Source organism: Pleurodeles waltl, chromosome 2_2 (genome assembly GCF_031143425.1).
Source record: "Pleurodeles waltl isolate 20211129_DDA chromosome 2_2, aPleWal1.hap1.20221129, whole genome shotgun sequence".
In the NCBI taxonomy this organism is placed as follows: Eukaryota; Metazoa; Chordata; class Amphibia; order Caudata; family Salamandridae; genus Pleurodeles; species Pleurodeles waltl.
In genome coordinates, this window is record NC_090439.1 from 623,641,662 (window position 1) to 623,658,659 (window position 16,998).

The following is a 16,998-nucleotide window of genomic DNA, read 5'->3' on the forward strand; positions in this document are numbered from 1 at the left end:
TGTTAGTGGAATTCTTCGCTACATAGTCAGGTTTGGTGTAGGGATATATCCTTTCTAAGGAAAAGCGATTTAGGTCTTTTTGAAATTTGGCTATTTTTTGCTGGGTTAGGTATTCTTTATATTCGTTCATGTTTTTGTTTACCTCCTCCAGTTTCTTTTTGAAGGAGAGGATACTCACACCTGACTTTAGGTTATTCTCACTGGTTTTTATCTGAACCAGTAAGGTTTCAGATAACCTAGTTGCTGTTTTTATAATTAAAATTAGCCAATCTCGTGTGCATTTCCATGCTATAAGCGACCAATCTTTACGAAACTCGAGGTCGTCTAGGAATATGCGAGGTTCATTGGTGACAAGAAGTCCGTTTGGAGCCGAGTTGCTACGGAGATATTCTGTAAGGACAGCCCCATGTAGTATAGTCTTAATTTGGGAGCGTTTTAATTCCACTAGGGTGTCCCAGTCCCCAAGTTGGGACAAACTCTTTGATAAGGCTGTGTCCCCGAGGAGTGAGGGGGCTGCGAGGATAGCTGATACTTCCTCATCATTAAAGGAGAGACCATCTGCCATTGTATGGCCTGGGGGGGTGAAAAGGAGTTGGAGTGGGCCCAATAGGGGTGGTGGAGAGTCAGATCGAGGAGGAAAGAAGAAGGAACCGAAGTTCTAAGGGGCGCAGGCTAGAAAGGGTGCTAGCTGGGAATCAGCAAGCTAATACTCTCGCACTTGAGAGATCTATGTAAGCTAACTCTCGCAGCCAGGAGGCTGCTCTACTATCATATTACACAAGGGAGAGTAATTGGGAGCAAGGAGAGAACCAAACCGTACTCTACTCCCATAAGAACACAATCACAAAAAGGGAGTACGGGTTAGTTGTAATGTGGGTAGGTCATTAATGTACTAATTATGACGCTAAGCCACTCAAAAAACCTCGACTAGAGGTGTAGATTATGTACGCTGTGTGGTGGTGTGAGGTCTGCGGGGTGTAGGGGAAGGGAAGTTTCCTTTACGGACTAGGTGGTCTCACACACTATGTAGTGTCATGCTTCATCATATGACCACCTAGCCCCACCCAGGTAGGACAGTGCCACCTGGGCGGACTCAACCTCACTGTTAAAAGAACAGGAGGGAGTGCGTAAATTGGACTTAATTCTGGAAAGTAGGGATCCAGCTATACTAGGGGAATAAAAACACCTACTCAGGTACCCGGGTAACTTTTAATAGGGGTCCTGTGTGGTGTGGTTAAAAGGAATGGGGGACCAGTGCGAGAACAATGACTCACAAGGTCACCTAACTAAAAGGAGTAGCCGACATGTTTCTGCCCTTATGGTTGAGCTATGGAGAGTCTCTGGGCATTCATCAGGGCATTGGATCCCTGTAGTAATTACTACTTGACCGCTACACAAATACGTGAAAGAGGAAGGGCCTACCTTAACCAAGATAATATCTGGGGAGGACCTAAAGAAAATGGGATGAAAAACAGACCAAAAACAATGTGAAAGATAAAACACTGCAAACCACTCCACACGTGACATAATTCATACAGGCTGCAGGGGTGCTGGTTGCAAATATAAATACAGTAGTGTCAAGGTTATGCACGGCGTACACTAAGTAAGGGAAGACCATTTCTTACCCTCACACTTGAGGCTACTAGCCTCTGGTATCCTGGAGAGGGAGCGTCCCCTTATAGTCAGACTCTAGAGTTCAAGGGGAAAGAGAAAGAGCAGAAGGGAAATCATGAAAGTAGTGAGGGGAATGCAGAGGAGGAGAAGAGGGGAAGAAATGAAAGGAAAAAAGGAGAAAATAAGAACTGAGAAAAAGAGGGGAAGAAACAGGAGAAGAGGGATAAGAAAAAGGTTAAAAAAGACAGAAAAGGGGGATAAAAGGGGATAAAGAAGGGGGGCTGGGGGTGGGGAAGAAAGAGGGGAGGGAGGAGGGAGGGAAAGAAAAAAGAAGAACAAGGTAAAGAGAATGGAAAAAAGAAAGAAAAGGAAGGCAGAAGATCAGGGGGAAGGAGAAAGAAATAGAAAAAGGAGAGAAGGGAAGAAAGGAGTTCAAAAAAGAGAAGACAGAGACTTCTTATCTGTATCTCCAACGCTGTCTGACTCACTGCATCAAAGGTGGGCGCTCTCTGTGCGCCTATACCGACCTCTCGTTCAGGACCGCTTGAATGCAATGGCCAGGAGATGAGGGGTAGATATAGTGACCTTAATTAGGACAGGTAGCAGCTGAGGTAGATCACCGTCGCGGCCCGGGGTGGGCGGGGCCGGAAATATGACGTGCTCCCCACAAATATGGTCATTGCCCGGCGAGGCCCGTTGTGGCCATGGATGTGCCGTGGGACAGAAACTGTGGGGAAGCGCTTGGTGGAGCGCCAAAAAGAGACGCTGCCCAAGTGCAGGGAAACGCCGGTAAAGGCGCGCGGGCCGCGTCAGCCAGTACTCCGTGTCTGGCTAGCCCCGCAAGTGTCGTCGGGAAACGTAGTTTCCCGACTGCACTCTCTGTGTGCCGAAGGGTGTGTGTCGCTGGGAAACGTAGTTTCCCGGCGGCACAGCACGGGCACACTGGGGAGGGGGGAAAAAAAGAAAAGCGAAGATAGGAAGGAGGAAAGGAGGAGGATGGGGGGGGGGGGGAAGGGGGGAAGGGAAAAAGGGAAGAGAAAAGAGAAAAGAGAAGGAGGGAAAGGGGAAGCGGAGGGAGAAAAGAGGGAAAAAAAGGGGAAGGGGAAAGAAGGGGCAGGGCGGGGAGGGGGAAGGCCAGGGGGGGAAAAAACACGGAGAGGGAAGGGGGACGGGGGACGGCACATACTCAACATGGGGAAAGATGTGAGGGGTATATAGAAGGGGGAAGGAGAACCTCCAGAAAAAAAGGGGGGGGGGTTTGTTGAAGAGGAGAAAGAAAGAACGCAAAGGGGGAAAGAAAGAAGACAGAGAAGGGGGGGGGGAAAAGGGAGGGGAAAAAAAAAAGGAGAGAGGGGAAGGAGGAGGGCAGGGGAATGCACAGGAGGGAACCAGCCAGGTTCACCCGTGTCAGGAAGAGAAGAGAAAACTAAGTAGGACGGAATGTGATCCAGAGGGAAGGAGGAAACGAAAGCGGATCAAGGGGGGAAAGGAAAAGAAAAAGACCGGAAGAAGGAAAAGTAAAGGGGCAGAGTATGTGGGGGGGGTTTCTAGGGTTGAAGCGAGAACCAGGGTATCTCATCGTTTAATCCAATCGTGTCTGTGTGCAACCTCCAAATCCAGCGTTGCTCAGCCCTAAAAAGTTTTTCGGACATGTTAGGGGTCGAGGGGGAAAGTTGTTCCAGGACTGTCCATGACATGTCGTCTGGGGAATGATTTTTTTGTAAGAAATGACTGGTAAGTTTAGTAGCATCTCGTTTGCACCTGATCGTGCTCCTGTGCTCACAGATTCTGATGCTGATTTTTCTCGTGGTCATCCCCACATACTGGAGTTGACAAGGGCATTTGATTAGGTAAATTACATTTTTACTATTACAGTTAGTGAATGATTTTTGTACCCAAGGGGTTCTTAGGTTGATGTTTATGGTGGTAGATTTTTGGGTAAAGGGACAGACACTGCAGTTGCCACATGGGTGATGACCTGCAGGGGGGGCCAATTGCCAGAGTGTGGTCTGTGTGGGACGTCGTTTCTCCTTTGGTCTGGTGTGGACCACCATGTCGCGTATATTACTTGCTCTCTTATACGCGTGTAGTGGAGGTTCAAAGGGTAAACCCCCTGAAGTTAGAATTTTCCAATTGTCTTTTATGATCTTTTGGATTTCATTAGATAAGGGATTGAATGTGGTCACACAAACGATCTTGTCCAATTTGGGTTTCGGTGTGTGGGGCTGTAGCAGTTGGTCCCTATTATTATTGCGTGCCCTTTTTAATGCCCTGCTCACCAGGTGTGGGGGATAGTCCTTGGTGTGTAGCTTAGCAGTTAGTTTGTCTGCATGTTTGCGGTAGTCAATCACTGAAGAACAGTTTCGTCTTAGCCGCAGGAACTGCCCGACCGGGAGGTTATCTCTTAAGGCTCGAGGGTGGAAGCTCTGATATTGTAACAAATTGTTACAATCCGTAGGTTTGTAATACACCTCTGTGGCTAACTTGTTGTCACCTATGTTCATTGTGAAGGTGAGGAAAGGGTTTGCTCCGTTGAGCCAAATAGCGAATGCCTGGGCTTCTGGGACTGGGAGTAGGGAAGACAACAAGTTACCTTTCCTTGACTTACTCATTTATGAACATGATGGAGGGACCAACTGCTACAGCCCCACACACCGAAACCCAAATTGGACAAGATCGTTTGTGTGACCACATTCAATCCCTTATCTAATGAAATCCAAAAGATCATAAAAGACAATTGGAAAATTCTAACTTCAGGGGGTCTACCCTTTGAACCTCCACTACACGCGTATAAGAGAGCAAGTAATATACGCGACATGGTGGTCCACACCAGACCAAAGGAGAAACGACGTCCCACACAGACCACACTCTGGCAATTGGCCCCCCCTGCAGGTCATCACCCATGTGGCAACTGCAGTGTCTGTCCCTTTACCCAAAAATCTACCACCATAAACATCAACCTAAGAACCCCTTGGGTACAAAAATCATTCACTAACTGTAATAGTAAAAATGTAATTTACCTAATCAAATGCCCTTGTCAACTCCAGTATGTGGGGATGACCACGAGAAAAATCAGCATCAGAATCTGTGAGCACAGGAGCACGATCAGGTGCAAACGAGATGCTACTAAACTTACCAGTCATTTCTTACAAAAAAATCATTCCCCAGACGACATGTCATGGACAGTCCTGGAACAACTTTCCCCCTCGACCCCTAACATGTCCGAAAAACTTTTTAGGGCTGAGCAACGCTGGATTTGGAGGTTGCACACAGACACGATTGGATTAAACGATGAGATACCCTGGTTCTCGCTTCAACCCTAGAAACCCCCCCCACATACTCTGCCCCTTTACTTTTCCTTCTTCCGGTCTTTTTCTTTTCCTTTCCCCCCTTGATCCGCTTTCGTTTCCTCCTTCCCTCTGGATCACATTCCGTCCTACTTAGTTTTCTCTTCTCTTCCTGACACGGGTGAACCTGGCTGGTTCCCTCCTGTGCATTCCCCTGCCCTCCTCCTTCCCCTCTCTCCTTTTTTTTTTCCCCTCCCTTTCCCCCCCCCTTCTCTGTCTTCTTTCTTTCCCCCTTTGCGTTCTTTCTTTCTCCTCTTCAACAAACCCCCCCCCCCTTTTTTTCTGGAGGTTCTCCTTCCCCCTTCTATATACCCCTCACATCTTTCCCCATGTTGAGTATGTGCCGTCCCCCGTCCCCCTTCCCTCTCTGTGTTTTTTCCCCCCCTGGCCTTCCCCCTCCCCGCCCTGCCCCTTCTTTCCCCTTCCCCTTTTTTTCCCTCTTTTCTCCCTCCGCTTCCCCTTTCCCTCCTTCTCTTTTCTCTTTTCTCTTCCCTTTTTCCCTTCCCCCCTTCCCCCCCCCCCATCCTCCTCCTTTCCTCCTTCCTATCTTCGCTTTTCTTTTTTTCCCCCCTCCCCAGTGTGCCCGTGCTGTGCCGCCGGGAAACTACGTTTCCCAGCGACACACACCCTTCGGCACACAGAGAGTGCAGTCGGGAAACTACGTTTCCCGACGACACTTGCGGGGCTAGCCAGACACGGAGTACTGGCTGACGCGGCCCGCGCGCCTTTACCGGCGTTTCCCTGCACTTGGGCAGCGTCTCTTTTTGGCGCTCCACCAAGCGCTTCCCCACAGTTTCTGTCCCACGGCACATCCATGGCCACAACGGGCCTCGCCGGGCAATGACCATATTTGTGGGGAGCACGTCATATTTCCGGCCCCGCCCACCCCGGGCCGCGACGGTGATCTACCTCAGCTGCTACCTGTCCTAATTAAGGTCACTATATCTACCCCTCATCTCCTGGCCATTGCATTCAAGCGGTCCTGAACGAGAGGTCGGTATAGGCGCACAGAGAGCGCCCACCTTTGATGCAGTGAGTCAGACAGCGTTGGAGATACAGATAAGAAGTCTCTGTCTTCTCTTTTTTGAACTCCTTTCTTCCCTTCTCTCCTTTTTCTATTTCTTTCTCCTTCCCCCTGATCTTCTGCCTTCCTTTTCTTTCTTTTTTCCATTCTCTTTACCTTGTTCTTCTTTTTTCTTTCCCTCCCTCCTCCCTCCCCTCTTTCTTCCCCACCCCCAGCCCCCCTTCTTTATCCCCTTTTATCCCCCTTTTCTGTCTTTTTTAACCTTTTTCTTATCCCTCTTCTCCTGTTTCTTCCCCTCTTTTTCTCAGTTCTTATTTTCTCCTTTTTTCCTTTCATTTCTTCCCCTCTTCTCCTCCTCTGCATTCCCCTCACTACTTTCATGATTTCCCTTCTGCTCTTTCTCTTTCCCCTTGAACTCTAGAGTCTGACTATAAGGGGACGCTCCCTCTCCAGGATACCAGAGGCTAGTAGCCTCAAGTGTGAGGGTAAGAAATGGTCTTCCCTTACTTAGTGTACGCCGTGCATAACCTTGACACTACTGTATTTATATTTGCAACCAGCACCCCTGCAGCCTGTATGAATTATGTCACGTGTGGAGTGGTTTGCAGTGTTTTATCTTTCACATTGTTTTTGGTCTGTTTTTCATCCCATTTTCTTTAGGTCCTCCCCAGATATTATCTTGGTTAAGGTAGGCCCTTCCTCTTTCACGTATTTGTGTAGCGGTCAAGTAGTAATTACTACAGGGATCCAATGCCCTGATGAATGCCCAGAGACTCTCCATAGCTCAACCATAAGGGCAGAAACATGTCGGCTACTCCTTTTAGTTAGGTGACCTTGTGAGTCATTGTTCTCGCACTGGTCCCCCATTCCTTTTAACCACACCACACAGGACCCCTATTAAAAGTTACCCGGGTACCTGAGTAGGTGTTTTTATTCCCCTAGTATAGCTGGATCCCTACTTTCCAGAATTAAGTCCAATTTACGCACTCCCTCCTGTTCTTTTAACAGTGAGGTTGAGTCCGCCCAGGTGGCACTGTCCTACCTGGGTGGGGCTAGGTGGTCATATGATGAAGCATGACACTACATAGTGTGTGAGACCACTTAGTCTGTAAAGGAAACTTCCCTTCCCCTACACCCCGCAGACCTCACACCACCACACAGCGTACATAATCTACACCTCTAGTCGAGGTTTTTTGAGTGGCTTAGCGTCATAATTAGTACATTAATGACCTACCCACATTACAACTAACCCGTACTCCCTTTTTGTGATTGTGGACTTGTGTGGGTGTCTGAATTTTGGTGGATTCCGTGCTGTGGGTCATAACAGCTGTGGTGGTTTTCCGCGGCCGCGGTGGTGTGTTGGCGGTCTTCTGCATGGCGGTAAGCGGCTTTTACAGCCAATGTTGTAATGACCACCTAAATTGTTGAGGTGGTCCACCTCCCTACAGGGAATGGACTATACAGTGGAGCATAGACCTGGGAGTATCTACTCCAGTGCAGATGGACTCTCCAGATATTTCCACTTAGACAATGAAGCAAGGTTAGTCTTATTGACCCTCGTTTGGGGGGGCTTGTGTAGTTAAGTACCATCTTGCCTGACATGTTACCCCCATTTTTACTTGTATGTCAGTTTGTTTTTGCCTGTCTCACTGGGATCCTGCTAGCGACGACCCCAGTGCTCATAGTTTGTGGCCTGAATGTGTGTCCCTGTATAGTGACTAACTGTGCCACTGAGGCACTGCTAACCAGAACCTCAGTGCTTATGCTCTCTCTGTCTTTAGAATTGTCATTATAGGCTAGTGACAATTTTTACCAATTGTAATTGGCACACTGGAACACCCTTATGATTCCCTAGTATATGGTATCTAGGTACCCAGGGTATTGGGGTTCCAGGAGATCCCTATGGGCTGCAGCATTTCTTTTGCCACCCATAGGGAGCTCAGACAACTCTTACACAGGATGCCACTGCAGCCTGAGTGAAATAATGTCCATATTATTTCACAGCCATTTTACACTGCACTTAAGTAACTTATTAGTCACCTATATGTCTAACCCTCACTTAGTGAAGGCTGGGTGCAAGGTTACTAAGTGTGAGGGCACCCTGCACTAGCCAAGGTGCCCCCACATAGTTCAGGGCAATTTCCCTGGACTTTGTGAGTGCGGGGACACCATTACACGTGTGCACTACTTATAGGTCAATACCTATATGTAGCTTCACAATGCTAACTCCGAATATGGCCATGTAACTGCCTAAAATCATGGAATTGTCCCCCCATGCCAAATCTGGTATTGGGGTGCTAATCTCATGCATCCCCAGGGTTCCACCATGGAGCCTGAGTATTGTCAAACCAGCTCTCTGGGGTTTGCATTGCAGATACCACTGCTGCCAACCCACAGACAGGCTTCTGCCCTCCTGGGGTCTGGGCAGCCCAGTCCCAAGAACGTAGAACAAAGAATTTCCTCTGAGAGAGAGAGTTACACCCTCTCCCTTTGGCAATAGGTGTTAAGAGCAGGGGAGGAGTAGCCTCCCCCAGCCTCTGGAAATGCTTTGAAGGGCACAGATGGTGCCCTCTTTACATAAGCCAGTCTGCACCGGTTCAGCGAACCCCCAGTCCCTACTCTGACGTGAAACTGGACAAAGGAAAGGGGAGTGACCACTCCCCTGTCCATCACCACCCTAGGGGTGGTGTCCAGAGCTCCTCCAGTGTGTCCCAGACCTCTGCCATCTTGAATCCAGAGGTGTGCTGGCACAATGGTGGCCTCTGAATGGCCAGTGCCAGCAGGAGACGTCAGAGACCCCTCCTGATAGGTGCTTACCTGACTAGGTGGCCAATCCTCCTCTGAGGGCTATTTAGGGTCTCTCCTGTGGTCTTTTTCTCAGATAACGACATGCAAGAATTCACCAGAGTTCCACTGCATCTCCTTCTTCGACTTCGTCCAAGGATCGACTGCGGGCTACTCCAGGATGCCTGCAAAACTGCAACAAAGTATCAAGAAGACTACCAGCGACATTGTATCACCTAATCCTGCCGGCTTTCTCGACTGTTTCCTGGTGGTGCATGCTCTGGGGGCCTTCACCCTGCACTGGAAGCCAAGACGAAATCTCCTGTGGGTCGACAGAATCTTCCCCCTGCTAACGCAGGCACCAAACTTCAGCTTCACCGGTCCTCTGGGCCCCCTCTCATCTTGACGAGTGTGGTCCCTGAAACACAGGTGAAGGATCCCAGTGACCCCGACAGTCCAGTGGTCCATCTGTCCAAATTTGGAGGAGGTAAGTCCTTGCCTCTCCTCTCCAGACAGTATTCCTGTGTACTGCATAAACTGTAGCTGCTAGGGCTTCTGTGCACTTTTGCAAGAAATTCTTTGTACACACCACAGCCCAGGTCCCCAGCACTCCGTCCTGCATTGCTCAACTTGCCGAGTTGACCACCTGCTTCGTGGGACCCTCCTTTGTAGTGTTGAGACGACCGCCATGCTCAGTTTTCTTGAACCCGTGTTCAAGTACTTCTGCGGGAGCTGCCTTCTTGTGCGTGGGCTCTCTGTGTTGCTGAGGGCCCTCTCTGTCTCCTCTTCCAAGTGGCAACCTCCTGGTCCTTCCTGGGCCCGGGCAGCACCCTTTTTCTTCAACTGCGACCTTTGCAGCTAGCAATGTTTGGTTAAGGTCTTTCTCCAAAGAAACAACTCTGCATCCTACAGAACTCCATGGGACATCTTCTGTGCAAAGGAGAGGTTCCTGGCATCTTCCGTTGTTGCAGAATCTTCAGCTTCTTCCACCCAGAAGCAGCCATTTTGCACCTTCATCTGGAGTTTAGTGGGCTTCTGCCCCCCCTGGATACTTTTGTGACTCTTGGACTTGGTCCCCTTGCTTTACAGTTCCTCAGGTCCAGGAGTCTATCTTAAGTGCTTTGTAGTCAGTTGTGGTCTTTGCAGAATCTCCTATCACAACTTTGGTGTGTTTCTGGGGAAGTAGGTTCACTTTACTCCTACTTTTCAGGGTCTTGGGGTGGGGTATCTTGGACACCCTTTGTGCTCTCCTACTCTCCCAGTGACCCTCTATACACTCCATTAGGCCTGGGGTCCCTAAGTGGTTCGCATTCCACTTTCTTAGTATATGGGTTGTGTTGCCCCTAGGCCTATTGCATCCTATTGTATTCTACAGTGTTTGCACTACTTTTCTAACTGTTTACTTACCTGATTTTGGTTTGTGTGTATATTTTGTGTATTTTACGTACCTCCTAAGGGAGTATATCCTCTGAGATATTTTTGGCACAGTGTCACTAAAATCAAGTACCTTTATTTTTAGTAACTCTGAGTATTGTGATTCTTTTGATATTGTACCTATATGATATAAGTGGTATAGTAGGACCTTTGCATGTCTCCTAGTTTAGCCTAAGCTGCTCGGCAATAGCTACCTCTATCAGCCTAAGCTGCTAGAATACTACTAATCTACTAATAAGGGATAACTGGACCTGGCACAAGGTGTAAGTACCATCAGGTGCCCACTATAAGCCAGGCCAGCCTCCTACGTATGCCTACAGTTGTGTTTGATTCACCCTAATTGCTGATCCATTTGCTGTGGTTGGGAAGATCTAACTTTGGGAACAGTGCTGGTGACACCCAGGAGATGTTCACTGGATGGATATGTGGGTGGTGATCCAATTGGGATGTCATTAAACTGTGTGGTGTTTGATATGGTAACTGTTTCATATGGGCTTGGCCAATGTCAACATCTATTGGGTTACATTTATCCTCCTGATGTCAAATGGAAATTCGTGTGTGCAAGCTAGGGTCTTGTTTGTGTCACTTGTTCAATGATGGTACCTTCCTATACATTTCACTGACCATGTGTCCATTATCATGTGTGTGTAATGCTTCATCTAAAAGTTGTTGCTGTTGTATTTGCTTGATTTGCACTCACAAACTTGGCACATAGGCATGGTACTTGCTTACACTATTTGTTGTCCCTGGGATACATGGAGCTACAGTTCCTGTGCAAATAGTGTTTTAGGGGTATGTGCAATTGAAATGTGTCCCAGGGCAACATCCTTCTTCGGGCCCCCCTGATGCTGCCATTCCTATTCTGCAGTATTGTTTACATTGTGAGCTTTGGATATTTGTCTTAGAAAATATTGTGCATCCCATTTAACTTCCATTCTCCTGCAAGGTGGGTGAAATTGTGGGTCCATTACAGGGATGTTGCATGGTAACAAGTGTTTGGGTTAAACTACACATCCATACATATGTGTATTCAACATCACAGCAGGCCATGGAATGTGAGCAATGCAAGCGTGTCAGTTCAATATGTGGAATTGATATTGATGTGGTGTTGCTATTGTGTTAAGCACACTGTCCCTGAATCTGGGATGTGCAGAAATATGGATTTTGTGGAGTGTAGCAGTGCAGTGACAATGACCTGCCCACAGGGGACGTCATGGGGCTATGATTGGGTCATATTTTGTGTACTATTCTGACCTGGGACATAAAATTTATACTTGGTCCACGATGCACAGTCCTCATACTAGGTCAATGGCAATGCATCGATTTTCTGTTGAGTTTGGGGGCACAGGTAAGTGTTTTTTTTTTTTTTACTGTTGGTTGTGTCCACGACGGCATCATTTTTGGGCTCCTTCTAGCAGCAGCAGCAGGACATGAAGGATCGGCTTCATGGTGGCACAGAATGTGTGAAGCTGCACACGGATTAGCTCCTTACATATATACCTCTGTTTCCGCCAGCTGAGACATGGTGGTTGGACCGCCACAGTGATGTTGGAGGAAAGCAACATCATAATATGTCAGGCAGAAACACTAGTGGTCCATCCTCCCACAGCCTCATTGGACTATATCGCAGCCGTTCTGGTCTGTGCTGTCGTGCGGTGCTGGCAGGACTGCAGCGGTCTTTCATGTATGGAACCGTATGCATCGTAATATGGTTGTCCGACCATCAAGCCGACGGTGGTCGGACTGCCAAACTCATAATCAGGCCCTTAGTCGTAATGTATGAAAACATCACTGCAGCTTTGAACCAAAGTTCTCTGACGAGGACGATCCATCCTCGGACATTGCCTGCAGCCTTTCCCCACTGAACTTTACATTCTCAGAACATTTTTCTCCAAAGTGTGAGAAAACTTGGCGTATTAAAGAAGCCCCCTAACTTTTTGCCCATATTTTCCCTTTTTGCTGGTGTTTCCATGACTCTGATGGTGCCCTGGGCCAGGGCCTGTGCTCTGTCCCAGGGCCTGTGCTCTGTGTAAAATGAGTATGCATATGAGGTTAGTTATAATTGGCTATGTTAACCTACCTATAAGTCCCTATTATTGGTAGGGCATGTAGGTTTAGGGACCCCAGCATAGGTGGTGCACCCATATATGCACTGCAGAGGAGCCCGGGATCATTTTAAAGGCAGGCCTGCCTTGCTGGCTGCTTTTAAATTAAAGTTGCATACAAAGTTGACTTTGGAATTTAAAAGTACTTCCAAAGTCTTGAACTACCTTATTTGTACATTTAAGTCACCCTTAAGGTGTGCCCTAGGTGCCCCCAGGGTTGGGTGCAGTGTAACCATAAGTCGGGACCTTATACAGTATGTTTTATAAGCACTGGTGAGGAAAAATAGCCAAATTTGTATTTCTCTCAATGTAGTGAATAGACTCCATAGGCTAAAAAAGGGTGACTTTATATTAATTAATAAAGTCTCCAAAGGAGCTAGATATGGCAAGTTTGGTCTCAAGCTGATTGTTATAATACACGCAACAACTTGCCATGTTGGACTTAATATAACTAGTTCAGGGCAAGATTTTTAGAACTCTTCCTAAAAGTTACCAGTTTCAGCCCTGTAGTGCCCTTCTCTAATTAACCAGCCTCTGGCAGCCTAGCCAGACTCTCTTGATGAGGTGTGAAGTGTCCTGGGCTAAACACAAAGGAAATACTTGGGAAAGGAGATCTGCCTCAGCAGATGGTGAAACAGGATGGGGAGAGCAGCAAAACTGGTCTTCAAAGAGGGAAGGACATTTGGAGCAGATCAGGACTTCCCTCATTTCCTGCAAACAGAGACAACCAGGTGCCCTCTTGATTAGATTAGGAGAGGGCAGGAGAGGGGTGTGTTATATATTTTTAGCCACACCAGTGGGTGTGCTCAGCCAGACCTAACCTCCAAAATGCAGTTTCTGCCATTATGGAATTTTAAGGACTGTTGGTCCCTGGGATTTATTTTTATCACACTTCACAGGAAGTGGTCATCCAAGAGAGTAGTGGTCTGTCTGTGATTGGACAGCTGCCCACCCTGCTCTCTACCCCAAGAGCAAGGATAAATATGGCAGAGATGCACCAGCACCTCAGATCCCTAAAAGGAACATCACTAGAAGAAGAAGGACTGCCCTGCTGGACCACTGACCTGCACCTGGCCCCTGCACTCTGAGCAACTGCACCAGCTGCACACTTGGGCTTCACAACTAAAATGATTGTGCCTGTCTTCAACTAGTTCAAGAAGGGACTCCCTGGTTGCTACAGATGAAAAATAGTTAATCAGAATCCCCTGCATAACAACTTGAAGCAACTGACTAGCTTACTAGTGGCTAGTGATCATTTTTGGATTTGAACCAGGTGCATTCTGGGAGTTGGAGTCCTAAACCTCAAGCAGCAACTCAGATCTTCTTGAACTTTGGGGTGAGCTGTGGACTCATAAAGGACCTTTAAAGACCTTTTGGAAGAAGATCTAGAAGTTTGGAGAAGTTTGGAGCACTTGGAAAAAAGCTCCATAAAGGGATCGACCCACCGTCATATGTCAAGCCGGCTTACGTCAACCGTGATCAGGCCTGACTTGCAGGCTCATCGTGCTGAAAAGCTCCGGAGCCCCAGACATTCAGGATTTCGCCGGGGGCTCCTGGGAAGGCAATCTGACGATGCCAACTCAAAATCAGCTTGCTGTGGAGGGTCATCCAATGTTTGAGAGAAAAAGCTCCACACAAGTGACAAAGTCCGAACTTAAAGAGTTGACCAAGACCTCCTGCACAGCTTATCTGAGGAGGGCTCCAGGGATGTCAAATCAAGATTCACCTTTGGACTGGATGAAGATTTCCATCCTGAAAAATCATCTAATTCCAAAGGTAGAATTCTTCACCGAGGTCTCCTGTGATGCATATCCGAAGAGGGCTCCAAGGATGTCAGAGTGCCATTGGTGACTTTGTCCCTCTGAAGAAAATCTTGAAGAAAAAGACTGAGTCCAAAGGGTAATTTTTGAATGAGGCCTGCTGTTTGCTGTGGCCGAGCAGGGCTTTATCACGGTCAGCCTCAAACTTTGACTATGCCCCGGTCTAGTGCAACCAGATTTGTGCTTTTAGTTTCTTTGCACTAGAAAACATTAAGGGGGTCATTATAACCCTGGTGGTCCTGCACCGCCATGCTGGCGGTGGCAGCAGACTGCTGACACCATGGCGGTGCAGGAGCACCACATTTTGACAATTGTAGTGAACTGGCTGTATTGCAGCCAGTTCTCCGCCTGTACTGCCAGGGTGGTAGGACCCCGTGGCCCAAGGTAGACCAGCTTCGACCCAACAGTCCACCTAACACCACCCGCAGTATTTTGTGCATCCTTACCTCCAGGGATTCCGTGGCGGCTGCCCTGCCACAGAATCCATGGTGGTAACAATACTGGCGACAGGAATGCTCATTCCTGTCGCCACTGCATGCCTCCCCATCTCCATGTAGGACCCTCCCCCTAACTCCCAACCCCATCTGAAGCACCCGACCCCTCCAAGCTGTGACACCATCCATCCCTGATCTCTATTCCAAACCCCGATCCCCATTTCAAACCCCCACCCCCCACCCTCATACATCCACGCAGGCACACATCACACATACCTATATACACGCACACATACACACACACTCATTCACACACACATGCACACACGGCCACAACACCCACCACCCCCCACATACACGCATTCACACACGCACACATACACTTGCATACACACGCACACAAACACACACAACACTCCCACCCCCCTCCATTCACACAAACACACACCCCCATTCACGCACACAGCACTCAACAACCCCCTCCCACTTCCCCTCTCCTGTCGGTCGATCACCTTACCTGGTGGTCCCAGTGGTCATCCTGGAGGGAACAGGGTCCATGGTGCTTGCTCTGCCACAGGTGCCCCACCAGCACAACACCGCCACGCCTACTTCTAAGTCATAATAGGCATGGAGGTGTTGACGTGGCGGTGCCAGTGGAGCAACCTCCACTGCATCGCCAACCGCCAGTATGGCTGCTGGCGGCTCTCCACCCAAATTATGGCAGAGAGCTGACAGCAGGCATAATATGGCAGTTGGATGACCGCCATCACTGGCGGTCTTGTGGCTGGCGGGACTTCGGCAGTCTACAAAGTCAAAATTTTTGCCTAATTCTTTAAGAATTCACATGTCTGGTTTCCATTATCCGATGTAAATCATTTTGGTCTCATTTTAAAGACAAAAATTTGGGCCCTCATTACAACCCTGGCGGTAAATCCTGCTTACCGCTGTGCAAAAGATCGCCAACATACCGCTGCGCCCGCGGAATTCCGCTACAGGTATTATGACCCACAGCTCGGAATCCGCCACAATACAGACACCCACACAAGTCCGCCACACCAAAGGTCAGTGATAAACTGGCGATAACAAAACCGACACCGTCACGCCAACAAGAATACGTCCACACTATCATGACCCACTAATCAACGTGGCGGTCTTTCAACCACGATAATCCACTGGCGGTACACACCGCCGCGCTCAAAATACACACACATTTACAAAACACAACCGCATTGGACAATTTGAAATATACACACCTGATACACATACACACACCACACCCACACACCTATTCCAATATAAAGCACACACCCACAAACATTACTACCAGAAATTGAAAGCAGGCCAGAGAGATACACTACCTTAAACAACAGCAGCATCCACAGACATACAACACCACCACTGACACAACATCCACGCACCTCAAACAACACCCACAAACACATCCCCTCACACATCACAACAAACACCACCTCACACATCACCCACACCACATCATGGCACCTCAACGACACCATGAGGAGGAGCTCAGCGTCATGGTGGAGGAAATCGTCCGGTTAGAGCCACAGCTATTCGGATCACAGGTGCAGCACATCTCCATTGGAAGGAAGATGGAGCTATGGCGCAGAATTGTCGACAGGGTCCACGCAGTGGGACAGCATCCAAGAACTAGGGATGACATCGGGGAGAGGTGGAACGACCTACGGGGGAAGGTGCGTTCCGTGGTCTCCAGACACCAGATTGCTGTACAGAGGACTGGCGGTGGACCTCCACCTCCTCCCTCACAACTAACAACATGGGAGGAGCAAGTCTTGGCAATACTTCATCCTGAGGGCTTCGCAGGAGTAGCAGGAAGACTTGACTCTGGTAAGGCAAATATTTACTACTTTATCCCCCACCCTACCTGCATGCCATCACATACCCCACCGTTACCCTCACACCCATCACCCCAACAACCCACAGATACCCCACCAACACAACCCACACATCCCCAAAACAAGCCCTGCATGTAACACCAATGCATGGACACCCATCACCAAAGCATGTCCACTACAGATACCCACACAGACCCCAAACCAACTATCACACAAGGACCACGGCAAGAATGAAAGCACTGGAGTAGAGGGTCACTCACCCATTGCACACAATGGCACACACAGATGCAATAATCATGCCTTTACACCCCAACAGGACCCCTACCCAACGTCACTGGACAGGAGGTGCCAGACATATCCAGTCCCCCCACAGAAGAGACCCACAGTGATGACAGCAGCTCTGCACAACTGGATCAAGATGACCAGCCTTGCCCATCTAGGACCTCAGGACAGTCGGTTCCACTGACACTGTCACAAGCCACCACAGAGCCATCCCCATCAGGAAACACCAGCACAGCACCCACCCAACGGGCCCATCCATCTGTCCCCAGGACACGTCAATCAG